Below are 13,958 nucleotides of genomic sequence, written 5' to 3'. Positions count from 1 at the left end.
ATGGAATGAGGTGGGGGGTTCATATTCGTTTGCATGTGGATATCCAGTTGTCTCAGCACCATTTATTGAAAAAGACTGTTCTTCCCCCATTGAATGATCTTGGCATCCTGGTTGGAAATCAATTGACTATAGAGGTATAGATCTATTCCCCTTTGAAGTAGGTATTACTTAAAGTGATTAATATAATTTTTGGCGTATAGTAGCTACTCAATAATAAATAATAGCTGACTGGACTATTTTGGCATCAATAAGAGCTAGTAAGTGGTGGGGCTAGGATTTGATCCCAGGTATGGGTGACCCCAAATCATGTCTGTAAAACTGCAGGCTGCTAAAGTGGAAATGAGGCTGTTCTAGCTGCTATGCCTGGCCATATGTAGTTCTCCAGAGGCTCAAAGGCTGAGGCCCTACATGCCCTTCCCCCACCATCAGCCTCCCTTGCTCCTCCCCCCATCTCCCTCCAGGGTTTCCAGGGTACTCTTATAGATGACACTTGCTGCTAAGGGAACTCTCTCACCCTTCCTTACCTAGGGATATGACAGTATTCAGATAGCCTTAGGGTTTGTCCACTCTTGCTTTCTCTCCCACCACTTCCCCCTCCTGTCCCAGGCTAAGAATGTAGGTGAAGATGCATCAGCAACTGCTAGGGCTTTCTGGCCACCAAGGATGAAGCAGACTCAGACTGTGTTTTTTTTCAGGAACAGCAGCCTGAGAGTTAGGACCCATAAGGCTTCTTGCCTATACGTATGCAGAGTGCTCCCGAACCAAGTGAACTAGGGGGATAAAGGTAGTGATGGTGGATATTTTGCTCAGATATTTGAAGCTTAAATAATCCCTCCCTGGCCTCAAACCTCTGCGGCTGTATGTCGCCCAAAGATCATTTGAGTTAGAATTCATAAGGCAGCACGTGGGCTCCCTTTTTCTTGCTATGTTCTCGTGCTTTGTGAGAGCCTATACAGGCTGCTGTTAGCTGGCAGAGTTACTATTAAGTAGTCATTTTAATTTTCCCTCATTTTATTACTTTTCTGTCTATTCCCATTAATTGGTCTTGACTCCATTTTTTTAAAAGGAGAAAGTGATGTAGAGAAAATAGGCAGCTTTGCCTGGCTAAGGGAGAAGAAAATTTAATTTGCATGTCTACTGTGTCTCTGTTTTTGTAAATGAGGCAGCTGTTACTAGGAGAGGTGAAGTAATTTACCACAGTTGTATTGCAAGTTGTGGAGGAGGTCCACATCAGCATTTTTGTATACCAAAGCCCATTCTTTATGCTGAAAGCATGCTGCTTCTATAAGATGAACACCATATTTCATTGACACTGAGGCCATGTATTATAAGATGCATCATTAAATACTGCGAAGAAATAAAAAGTACTGCCAGTTAAACTGACACAGTGTTTTGTTTTCATATAAGTGTAAGATGCGTCCTGATTTCAGAAATGTTAAAATCTGAAAAAAGGTTACTTAGCTGTTATTGCATTTTTGTCAATTCTAACATTCTTTACTGTGTACCATGCACTGTCTGCTCCACCTGTAAAGTAGCTATTATTATCCCACTTTTACACAGTTTAACACATTTTTACATAGTGTAACTAGCTTTGGAACCTTAGATGGGTTATCCCCTCCAAGTCTCAGTTTCATCATCTATAAAATGGGAGGATAATATCATTTATTTTATAACATTGTTGTGAAGATTGGGTGAATTAATGCATGTAAAACATTCAACATGACATGTAATAAGCACCCAGTCAGTACATGTTAGCTATAAACAGAGGCTAGGAGACTAAGTTACTGCCGATTTTGAAAAGCTAAATTTTAGTCAAGGGATTTGGACACTATTCTAAAGTTTAGGGAGCTATTTTAAGGCCTTAAGTAGGGGAGTGACTTGAACACACTCATGTTTGCCCTTGTGCTGGCGAATTGGGGAAGTAAGGGAAGCAGAAGGGAATCATCTTCCATAAAGTGCACCACCCTTTGTGGGAGAGCAAAGGAGGTGTTCTCCCCTCCCCATGCCTGACTTCTGCTCCCTCTTACCTAAAAGCCATATGGTTCTTACCTTTTTCAGAAAGAATAACCTCTCCTCTTAGATATTTGGGCTCTTTGAGGGTGGGGTGTTAGGCCTTCACCGTATCTTGAGGGCATCATCCTGTATCCTATCCCTTTCACCCACCCTGTGAATTAGAGACTAAAACTCTGTGAGTCTCCACTGATGGAAACTTAACTCTTAAGGAAGTATTAAGCAAGGCTTTGCTTCACCACTTTTAAGTCTTTAATGAATGAAGTCTCTGCCTCCATTTTAAGCTCTTAATTCTGTGCTAACTCTCCGGGGAGTATCATATTGCAGCATCCCATGTAATTCTCACAACTCTGTGAAGTGAGGATTATCCTGGGAAACTGACATGCACAGGTTAGGATGACCACAGGGTCCAAGAACTAGAGTTCAGACCCTAGTCTTTCTGCTACTACTTAGCTGCCTCCTGGTCTTTCCTCTGTACCTACAGTGGTCACCAGAAGATCAGCTTACGCTGAAAGTAGTTCCGGGCTTTGATATACAGGATGTGTGGTGCCCCTAGCTTGGTTTCCAGATTCCTGAAGTTAAAAGAAGTGGATCCTTCTTTGCCCTCCCTTTTTCTCTCTCTCTGGACCCTCATGTACCTCCTGCTCTCTGGATTAATTGTCATTGCATGTTTAAAGCTAGCAAGCATCTGATGAATATTTAATAGCCTTGAGCAGACAGGCTGCATACAGTTGTCTGAGACAGCAGCTGCTGGGGGGAAGGGGAGGAAGCACAGTGCACTGCCTAACTGCGCATTCTTTTGTTCCCTGGCCTCAGCCCTTGGGAGCAAAGACCTATGGTGGGCACTGCACCCTAGTCCTATTGTGGCCTGATAGCTCCCCTGGGCTCCCAATGAGGCTGCATTCAAGCAGTAGACCAAACCCTTTTGTTTGAGATAATGAGCAGATATGTTCACTGACCTCTAAAAATCAATTTTCTAACCCCCAGGCTGGAGGTCTTCTGCTCAATAGCCTGTTATGGCTCTGGGGCTGAGGATGTGTTCTCTTCCAGAGAACACTAGCTCTCTCTTCTAAAAGGAGGGAGCCTTGTATCTGAAAGGGATTTGAGTTTCATAACCGTGCTGCTGGAGGTTAGCTTCTTGACATTCCTTGACTACAAATCCAGCAGCTTCTCAGCAGTAGGTGTACTTCTCCCTCCTAGCCTAAGCTGTGCTGGTTGTCTTTGGCTGCATCTCAGGTAGCAGTGGGCAGGTAGGAGTTCTCAGACAGGTACACAAGCTGTCACAGTGCTTCCCCCCACTAGACCAGGGAACTTTTTACTTCAAGGAGGCCTTGTCATTTCCAGGTCAGATTGGGAGATGTTGTGGGGACTCCTGAAGAAAGACAGCACGTTTGACATGTTTCCAGGCAGAGTGTGAGGTACAGCCAGGCTGTCAGCCCAGATTAATCACCAAAGTAGAACACATTGCTGGAAAATTGGGGACTGTTTACGTTCTTAATACTGCATTAAGATGCCTGGATTAGCTATTCCCTTGTCAACCTTGGGAGCCTACCTTGGCCCACCTCAGGATAGCCAGTCTCTTCACCAGGCACATAAGGAATTTGAGATGGATGAGTTTGGATTTAGATACAGAGCTAATTTTTCTCTGCTTTCCTCTGGCTCCTGCAGCCTTCGTGCTTCCTACTTACAGCCCAGCTTTAGGTATAAAATGGGGTGCTCCCCATCTCTCAGGGTTGGAATGTAGGAAACAAGTTCTGCATCTGCCTTTGAGAAATAGAAATACCTTGTGCTCTGATATGATTCTTCATAAGCTTCTCTCCAGAGATCAGTATGAATGACCCCTTTCATTCTTTTTTTAAAAAAATACATTCATTATTATAAATTGGAACACCTACTATGTGCTAGGCAATGGAGAGTCGGTGGCAAGTGAACAAGGTAAAATTAGTCCCTGACCTCGTGGAGCTTATAGTGTATTTGGGGACACAGACACTAAACATATTAATCTCATAAATAGCATAAATCATCTCAGTTGTGATATATGCTGTGAAAGAAAGGAACGGGTGCTATGAGGGTATACAACAGGAGCTAACCTAGCTCTGGGGTTTTCCTTGAAGAAATGATGTTTAAGCTGACATCTAAAGGCAGAGTTAACTAAGCAGAGAGTTTGGGAGATGGTTTGGGGAAAGGGCATGAAAACACATTCTAGGCAAAGTGTAGGACCGAGGCAGGTTCAAGGTGAGGTGGAAATCTGGGGCTTATGCTATGGTCATCACTGAAGACCACTGAATTCCAGTAGTGAGGGGTGACACGATTAGATTTCTGCTTTTTAAACTTCACATGCTGCTGAGTGGAGAATGGGTTATGGGGACCTATGAGGAAAGACATGAATGAGAAAGACCCACACTGGAGAAATGAATGGATTCAAGAACTTCAGAGATAGAATGATTGATTAGATGTGGGAGAATAGGGACGTACCAGTGAGGGCCCCCAAGTTACTGGCTTGAAAAACTGGGGCATTTTTTTTTAAGATGAAGAGCACAGCTACAGGCTTTGGCATAAGATTAGGGCTCTGACCTGTGCCCCGGCTTAGGATGTGGATGTGTCTCTCCTGTGGATAACGCCGAGAACTGGGGGCTAGGAAGAACCCCTCATAAGGCCAGAAGAGGTGGACCCCGGAGCCTAGGATTGAGGTACTAATAATAGCTGCGAGAAGATTCCTGTCCCCCATTCCCTTTCTTTCAAAAGATTTAAAGCTCTTTGTCAATCGTTATCTTTTTCACATCTCTGAGAGAGCAGAGATTATTTTCCCCTTTATATAGCTGGAGGCCCCAAAGCTTGTATAGTTAAAGGCCCCAAAGGTCTAGTTGATTCTGCCCCAGATCACTCAGCTCAGGCATGGCCAAGGATGGGAGGTGTGAGGTGTGAGTCTCCATTTTCATTGCCTGACGGATAGCAAAAGGAGCTCATAGGCTGTGGACTTCTGTTTTCTACCCACCTGTGTACCTAAAAACCTTGTCCTGAATGCAGCAACGGGGGTTGTGCTGTGGGGTGGGGAGGTTGTGAGGGAGGCAGACCAGCCAAATGGGAGGCTGGGAAGCCCCCGATACAGCAACTTCATGCTTCTTAATTTTCTGCCTATGTCTTTGCAGCATCAGAGGACTTCCGGAAACCAGGAGAGCCGCCTGCTGTGTCAAGGCTGGCCTGAGGGCATTTGCTGAGCACAGAGAGACCCAGGAGAGGAGATCAACAGTCTTTTCCCACCCACCTCTTGATCTGTCTGATTTACCCACAGAAAGCCACCCAGAATCCTCTAAGAGTCCCTAGGCCCAGAATGGAGTCCTTAGGGCTATAGGGGGCTGTGATGCTAACAGTTAAACCTGCTTAGGACTTTAAAGAATTGAAGGGGACTAACAGTATCCTCAGCATGGCCTCCTAGACATGAATAAACTGGCAGCTCTTACTGTGTCATTCCCAGTTTGCCTGCTTCCCCTTAGTCTCCAGCAGCACTGGCTGGAACACCCTACCACCACCTATTTCCCACCCTGCCACACGTGTGTTGTGGATGCCAGCCTTGAACGCTTGCAGAGGGCTCCCAGAGAGTGGCTGGTCACCAACTCTGTAACAGGCTGAGGAAAGTCAAGTTAGAAGGTTCGGGTACTTTAGGCAAGTTATTTAACCTCGGAGCCTGTTTTTCTCTTCATTTTTGATTACTAACATCCAAAAATCTCCTGAAGGATAGGGTAGGGCTTTTCCCACTTCACTCTGGACTATATCCCTTCCCCAGCAAACATCTGGCACTGAGGAGCTCAATAAAGCTTCAGTCAAGTGATGAATAGTCCCACTCCGGTAGCTTTTATCAGCTTTGGGAGAGAGCCAAAGGAGGTCCCCTGTCTAACTCCCACTCTCTATCCAGCTATATTGGGCTAGCCATTTATCCTAACATTTTCTCTTAAAGGATTGGAAAGTCAGCCTTTCCTAGACTTCTGGTTTCCTGTGGCCAATGCCATAGGCTGGTTTTACACTGAGCACCCGGAGAGGTTAGGGACCTCTCTAATACTACACTCTTCCTTCAATGCCTTCTGGTTATTTATCCCAACAAGGGAACCAGGGGAAGGGCTGAGTTTGGAGAGACCTATCCAGACTGTGCCTGAGGCATTCTAATGAGCTTTGGATTCTGTTCTTAGCAGTAAAGGGACCTTGAAATTGGTTGATTTACTTTGGGCAAGTTGTTTAACCTCTAAGCCCATTTTTATCTTCATTATTGATTAAAATATATAATAGCTAATAATTTATTGAATGCTTAGTTGTACCAGGCACTATGTCAAGCATTTATATGTACTATTTGACTTAATCCTCCAATCCACTATACTCATTTTACAGATGCGGAAACAGAGGCTCAAAGAGGATAAATAACTTGCCTAAGGTTAAAGAAAGGTGTTATCAGACTCTATAGCCCCTGCTTTTGACCTGTTTTTACCTCTTAGAGCCACCAAGTACTTTGAAACAGTAAAGCATTGTGTTTGAGAGATTTATTTAGGGTGACAAACGATCCAGGTTTTACATGACAGAGAAGATTCCTGGGATATTGAACTTCAGTCCTAAAACCAGGAAAGTCCCAGGCAAACTGAGATGAGTTTGTCAGTCTGCACTGAGACTCAGTCCAGAGTTGGCCATTGAGGCTTCATTTTCCCTGACTTCTTAGTCACCTACGCCTCATCTTGTGGCCAGTTTCTTTAGCATTTGAGGACCTGCTTCAGTCCAGCAGGCAGGAGAGGAATTTAGGACAGGGGGCAGTTAGGGAATCAGATGGCGTCCTGGTCATGGAAAAATGGAGGTGCAGAACCTGGGTCACTATTTGAGAAGCCAGCGCTAGATTCTGGGCAGCCTTACCTTCAACCCCCAGATGCAGGATACCTACTTGGGAGCCATGGAATTACAGGGAAGTCCACAAGGGCCAAAGCCAAACATCAAGATTCAAATCCTAGCTCCTCACTTATGTGTATTTTTCTGGGCCTGTTTACTCTGTAAAAGTAGGATAATCGTCCCAATCCACTGAATGGCATCTGAGAAGCAACTGAAATGTGTGTGAAATACTTCACACAGAGTCTATCCAAATACTGCTCAACACTTAGGTGTCCTTCCTCCTCTTTTCCGGCTTGTGTTTCTTACCCAGCCCTGTCACCTGTCGAGTCTTATCACATACTCCCTCCTCCCATTACCACTTGCAGCCCTAGGGATTTTCCTTTGAGAGCCCTGACCCTAGTGGGCCTGGCCCACCCACCCAGCTGCCCTGCATGTCAGTCACCTCGCCTGCAAGCGGAGAAGGGATGACATCAGCTTTTCCCCCCTCCCCCATCCAAAGCCTCTGGACTGTTTTGAGCCATAAATATTTTAGCTGGGCCTTTCTCTGGCTGTTGCCGGGGTGATGGACTCTCAGGGGACTGGGGTGGGAGTGTGGAGGCGGGGCTCGGCAGCCTGGGGCCTAGAAGCAGAGCTGGCCCTTGAGGGGCGGGTTTGAAGTCTGGCCAAGAGCCAGCGCTTGCTGCAGCGATTCTGAAGGTTGTTGCTCTGCCTGCCTTCCCTTTCCTGGGCCCCTCAGAGCCGTTCTTACTGCTTTCCTGGCCCAGCTTTGCCCTCGAGTACCACTTGATCTTGGGTTAATTGCTAAATACCTCTGGGCCTTGATTTTAACATCTGTAACAGAAAAGTCCCTGTTTAAATCACTGTAAGTGGGGAAGGTAAGTCAAAGGAGGTTTTGTAAAAATCCAATGAAACAAGTTTGGTTAGTCATGATTGGAGCAGCTAGGTCCCACAGCGCTTTCTGATAGACCTGCATGCTGGGGTCCCAGGGCAATGTAGATGCTACTCTAAAGGCTGATAGATGTGGCACTGCCTCCCATTCTCCCCGCCCCCCATTCCTCATGCTGTAGCCTCAGCTCCTTTTCTGAAGTTCCCTGGCCTGGCCCACGGTGTTCTAAGGAGCTTGGCCCTTATGAGTAGAGTTGATGAAAGCCTTTTTTGATTAAGATACAGAAACTCAGGCCCCCAAACTGGATCTGGCCCTCACTCTCTTCTACCACAGCCCCCCACCTCCATCCTAGAGCTCTTCAATCTGAATAGCTGCTAAACTCTAGCTTGCAGCAGCATGCCCACTCCTCTCCTTGGGATGGGTCTAAGAAACAAAAGAGGACCAGAGAGGGGGCGCCTGGATCCACTCCCTACCCCTACCATCGAGAAGCTCTGGATTGGGTCCAGAATTCCATATCCCCTGCCTAGCTCTGCCCACTAGTTTTCCTGTGGAGCTGGGAGCTGCGCTTCCTTTGTGTCGAGCTCCCTCTGGTGGCTTAGCTGTGTATTGCATAAAATAATACCTCAAGCGAGACTAAATTGCAGGCCGCCTTGAGAGATGGGATTGTTCTATACCAAGAAGAATCCTTGACCCCAACTCATGATGACAGCCATTCCATTTCCTATATAGGATTACTCTGCCATATGTTTGCTTCTCTAGGTCATTAATCCTCACAACAATTCAATGACATGAGAATTACCCTAATTTTACAGATGAAACAGGATTAGAGAGGTGAAATCAAATCCAAACTCTTCACTGTATGTAGCCTGTAGTGTCCAGGATCCTCAAGTGATAGGAACTTAACCTGTTTTTCCAGCCCCATATTCCATTCTCCCAAGCCAAAATGACTTACTCTTCTGGAACATAGCTTGCCTCTGGACCTTTGCTCATGCTGTTTTCTCTATCTTCATTGCCCCCACACCCACACAGTACATTACATACCAAAATCCACACATTTTTGAAAAACTAAAGAAATGCAGGATTTTCTCAAGCTTGCATATATTATCTTTGTAATAACCAAATATTATAAGACATGGATGAGAACAAATGTCTGGATGAGAACAGGTGGGTGAGTGTCCCTGAGATGTGGAAGGTTGGATGGGGAGACTAACATGTACGTGGAAGTGAGAATTGCCCAGGAAATTAAAAGAACATGAAGACATCTGGGTTCTCTGGTAGGTTTTTGTAGTGAAAATTCGATGTTGTAAGTATTCTTGCTGGCAAAAGAGCAAATCTCGGAAGCTGAGGCAGAGATTCAGGTGACATTTCTTCAAAAGTCACCGATCTTAAATTCACATTAGTTTTCTTGTTACTTAATATATCCATGTTTTAATAACAATAACAGGTGATAACAGGTGATATTTAAATAGCACTTCCCAGGCACCGGGTATGTTCTAAGTCCTTTACACAGACTAACTTAATCTTCACCATGATCTCATAAGATAGATACTAATACTACCCTCACTGTTTTTTTTCAATTGAGGTATAGTTGGTTTACAATATTAGTTTCAGGTGTACAGCATAGTGGTTCGAAATTTTTATAGACTATACTCCATTTAAAGTTATTATAACTTTATATTGGCTATATTCCCCGTTCTGTACAATATATCCTTGTAGCTTATTTTATACATAGTAGTTTGTACCTCTTCATCCCCTACTCTTATCTTGCCACTTTCCTCTTCCCTCTCCCCACTGGTACCCACTAGCTTGTTCTCTACACCTGTGAGTTATACTATCCTCACTTTACACTGGGGAAACTAAGGCATAGAGAGGTTAAGTAATTTCCTAAGGTCGTGCACCTAGTAAGTGGTAAAGCCGGGATTTGATTCCATATAAGTCTGGCTCAGAGAAGGTGCTGTGGATAACTACACTTTTAATATTGAAAATATTGCCTTACATTGCCATGAATAAAACTGACACTCCAGGAAGCAGTATTGTGTTTTATCCTGCGGTTTCAGGACCCCCGCTGTGTACCACCAGAGGTCTGCATAATCCAGGGTGAAAACTGATCAGACTTGCCAGCCTTGGCCCCAGAATAACAGGACCAAGGAAGAGATCCCAATTCCTGATATCCAATGACACATGATTGGCCTAGAGCCAGTGGCATTTCCTCAAAAACTCAAGACTCCTGGAAGAGCCAATAGAGAGCAAGTTAATCAGGAAATGAAGACATACAGGAGGGAAGTGAGGGCTTCGAGTTCACAAAACAGCTGAGATGTGGGGCCACAGATCTAGAGGACAAGAACCTAACCAACATCCTGCCATCTTATGATTATTTTCCCAGGGAGCCTGTAGGCGGCAGATGTAAAAGGATTAAGGCCCTAGACGTTTCTGGTAGATACTGAGAAATGTATATTGTTCTAGATTCTTGCAGTAGCGGTTGTCAGACACTAAACACAAACTGGCTTTTTGTTAACAGCAAAGTCCATAAAGGCTTCAGGTATAACTAGATCAAATGATGCCATCAAGAAAGTGTCTCCTGACTTCTTTTAAATACATTTATTTATTTATTTTTAGTTGTGTTGGGTCTTCGTTTCTGTGCGAGGGCTTTCTCTAGTTGCAGCGAGAGGGGACCACTCTTCATCGCGGTGCACGGGCCTCTCACTATCGCGGCCTCTCTTGTTGGGGAGCACAGGTTCCAGATGCGCAGGCTCAGTAGTTGTGGCTCACGGGTCCAGTTGCTCTGCGGCCTATGGGATCCTCCCAGACCGGGGCTCGAACCCGTGTCCCCTGCATTGGCAGGCAGATTCTCAACCACTGCGCCACCAGGGAAGCCCCCTGACTTCTTGACTTTTCTGTGTTTCTTTCATTGTCAGCCAGTTCCCCCCAAAAGGTGGCAAGATAACCACCAAGAACTTCAAGTTTATATTTTATTTCCTTAGCCATCCCAGAGGGGGGAATATTTATTTCCCAGTAGTTCTAGCAAAGATCCCAGGATTGCATCTCATTTGGCCTAATTTGGGTCACTAACACACCTCCACCCTCACCCCAACCAGTCAGTGTAGCCTGATGTGGCAGGGATGGAATGCTTTGATTTGTCAGGCCAGGGTTATCTGCATACACTGAAACTGCAGAGTAAGGCAGCCGCACTAAACCACATGGCCTGAGAGAGTGGGAGGAAAGGTAGATTCCCAAGGGAAAATTGGTATTCTTACCAGAAGAAAGAGGAATGGATGCTGGGCAGGTTAAATCAGTAGTCAACCTGTAGAAGGTGGGCAGGAACCACAGGTCATGGGTTACATGCATAGTGGTCCATTTGAGTGGCCTTACCCTCTTACCCTGGGTTGTACGAATGCCCTCAAATCAATTCAGCAAACGTCTCCTGAGTATTTGCCATGTACAAGGTCCAGTACCTTCCATATAATAGATGCACAGCTAGACAGTCCCCTGCCACCAGCCCCAGTAAGGCAATTACCAGACTCAAGCTACTGCTTTCTCCCTGAGGAGTATAACAGGCAAATTCCTATTCGTCTCTCAGAAACCAGCTCTGATGTCCTCTCCCATGAAGCCTTCTCTTGACTAGCTCCCCTGTCAGGGTTAGTCATCTTCCGTTCACCTCTGAACTTGGTACATACTGCTATTGTTATCACACTGTCATAATTTATTGATTCTCCTCTCTGTCTCCCACTGATGAGTGGCATCTCTGTATCCCCAGTGCCCAAGATATAATAGATTCTCAGAAATGTTTACTGACCTGAGTTAAAATGAGTTCCCAGGAATGTCCCAGCCTCAGTCTTCTATGGAATATTCCTGAAACCCTTTAGCTTCCCTTCCCAACTGGCCTTTTCAAGAGCCAGTTTGCCACTACCTCAATTCAACTGAACTAATCCTAGCTGAATGCCTATCTCGTGCCAGGTGGTGTTAGGCTTTGGGGATTCAGTAATTAACAAGATACACTTCAAATTCAGGACTCCAAAGAGGTCAGAAAGAGCTCTTCTAACCAGACTTTCCTTGGCTGGAAAAAGAAAAAGCAGGCTTTGTGATCTGCTTTGTGACCCAGCCATTCTCCCTCCCTGGGCCTCTTTTTCCCCAGAAAGGAAGGCCTGACTTGGTATAAAATCTATAATAGATGTATATGTGTTAAACTCCATATTTCCATTTGCCTAGGCTAAAAACCTCGGAGTAATCCTGATCTTCTCTTTCTTCCACACACCTATCCAAATTTGTCAACAAATCTTGTTGACTTTACCTTCAAATCCAGACTCCAACCATGTCGCATCACCTCACCCAGTCTGGTACAAACTATCAACATCTCTTGCTAAGATCACTGCCAAAGCATCCTGGTCTCCCTGATTCCACCCTTGTGCCACTACAGTCTATTCTCACAGGGCAGCTGGTGATTCTTTAAAAATGGAAGTTCAGGTGGCTTCCCTGGTGGTGCAGTGGTTAAGAATCCGCCTGCCAATGCAGGAGACAGTGGTTGGAGCCCTGCATCGGGAAGTTCCCAAATGCCACGGAGCAACAAAGCCTGTGCTCCACAACTACTAAGTCTGTGCGCCTAGAGCCTGTGCTCCACGACAAGAGAAGCCACCGCAATGAGAAGCCCACACATGGCAATGGAGACCCAATGCAGCCAATAATTAATTAATTAATTAATTAATTTTAAAAATGGATGTACAAACCCTCCACTAGCTCCCACCTCATTCAGAGTAAAAGCCACAGGTCCATTCCTTCTCATGTCTGACTCTCATGTCTATTCCATTCCAAGCCACACTGGCCTCCTTGCTGTTTCTTAAACACACCAGGCATGCTTGTACCTGAGGGCCCTTCCAATGACTTTTCCCCTCTGCCTGGACTGCCCGCTTTCTCCAGACATCTGCAGCACTGACTCACTCATTTCCTTCAAGTGTTTGTTCAAAAGTCACCTTCTCAATGAAGCCTACTGACTACCCTGTTTAAAATTGCAACCTCCCATCCCCCTTTCCTGTTTTCCTCCACAGTAATCATTCCCTTCTAACATACTGCAGAATTTACTAATTTTTTTATCCATCTCCTCCCATTTAACTGTAAGCTCTGTGAGTATCTATTAATTAAATATCTACTAAATCATTTAATTAACTGACTATTGTTGTCTATTATGTACCAAAGACTGTGCTAAGTAACGGAGGTACCAGACGATTGAGACGTCTTATAGGTCTTATGAGGGAAGAAATCATAACGGTTGCTAGTAGCAGCTCATTTATCGAGTGCTTCCTCTGTGTTAAGTGCTTGCCATATATCATAATAGTAATGACAGCGAACATTAATTACAACAGACTCTGAAAAAAGCAAAAACAGACTCTGTTCTACATGCATTATTTCACCTTATAGGCCACCAAGGCCTATAAGGTGAATATTACCAGTAAAGAGCAAGAAACAGGATTTCAAGTCTTGGAACTGGCAGAATCAGGAATTGAACTAAGGTGGTGGAAGACGGATAGGGTCAGATGTGATAAATAATTAGGACTTAGGGTCAGCAATACTAGGTGGAAGATTGGATGTGGGGGTAGAAGGAAATGGGGAAATAACTCCCAGGTTTTGATTGGGGTGGACCTAAGAGCAATAAGGCCAAAGTGAAAAGATGAAAGCCCAACTTGGGACGCGATGAGTTTGAGGCGCCGGAGGAACACTCATGGATGCAGGAACCGAGAGGCTATTCCGGCCCCCTCCCTCGGCCCTGAAGAGGTGCTGGGAGAAGGCACGCAAGGTAAGAGAAGAAGGTGAGTTCCCCTCCCTCTCGGGCTTTCAGCAGCATCTGCAGGAAACGCGTGGGGGACCGCGAGACAAAGAGCGCGCGGGACTGCCTTGGTCCGAGCGGCCCCTTTAAGAAGCGCGCCCCCAGCTTCTAGCCCGCCTTGTATGCAAATTTGGCGGCGAGGCGGGAGCGCGCAGCTGATACCAGGGGACTGGGCTGCGGCGGTTAGTCCTCTCCCGGCCGCCGTCGCCTCCGACATATTGCCCGCTGGAGCTGCGGCGGCGAAGCGGAGAGCGCCGGGGGGAGGAGATGGGTGAGCGGCGCGGGTCCAACTCGGCCCGGGAACGGGCGGGCTCGGGGGTTAGGACGGCCAAGCTGCTAATTGCTCCCCCACGCGGACAGGATCCCGGCGAGGGGAGGGGGAGG

The 13,958-nt window shown here is 45.9% G+C and overlaps 1 protein-coding gene across 2 annotated transcripts in view; it reads left to right on the top strand.

The window, feature by feature from the left end:
• KHDRBS1 (KH RNA binding domain containing, signal transduction associated 1) overlaps positions 1-5,371 on the top strand; it is a 35,164-nt gene extending 29,793 nt beyond the window's left edge. The window contains exon 11 of one of the 2 annotated variants that reach the window (XR_014325998.1): positions 5,160-5,371. The gene's annotated coding sequence lies outside the window, so the exon portion shown is untranslated. Of the gene's footprint in view, positions 1-695; positions 790-5,159 lie in introns of those variants that run through there. The other variant, XR_014325999.1, reaches the window with a different exon arrangement.
• The last annotated feature ends 8,587 nt before the right edge of the window (positions 5,372-13,958 follow it).

This window comes from Leucopleurus acutus (assembly GCF_964270905.1).
Source record: "Leucopleurus acutus genome assembly, chromosome: 2".
Classification (NCBI taxonomy): domain Eukaryota; kingdom Metazoa; phylum Chordata; class Mammalia; order Artiodactyla; family Delphinidae; genus Leucopleurus; species Leucopleurus acutus.
This window is presented reverse-complemented; position numbering and strand designations above follow the sequence as displayed.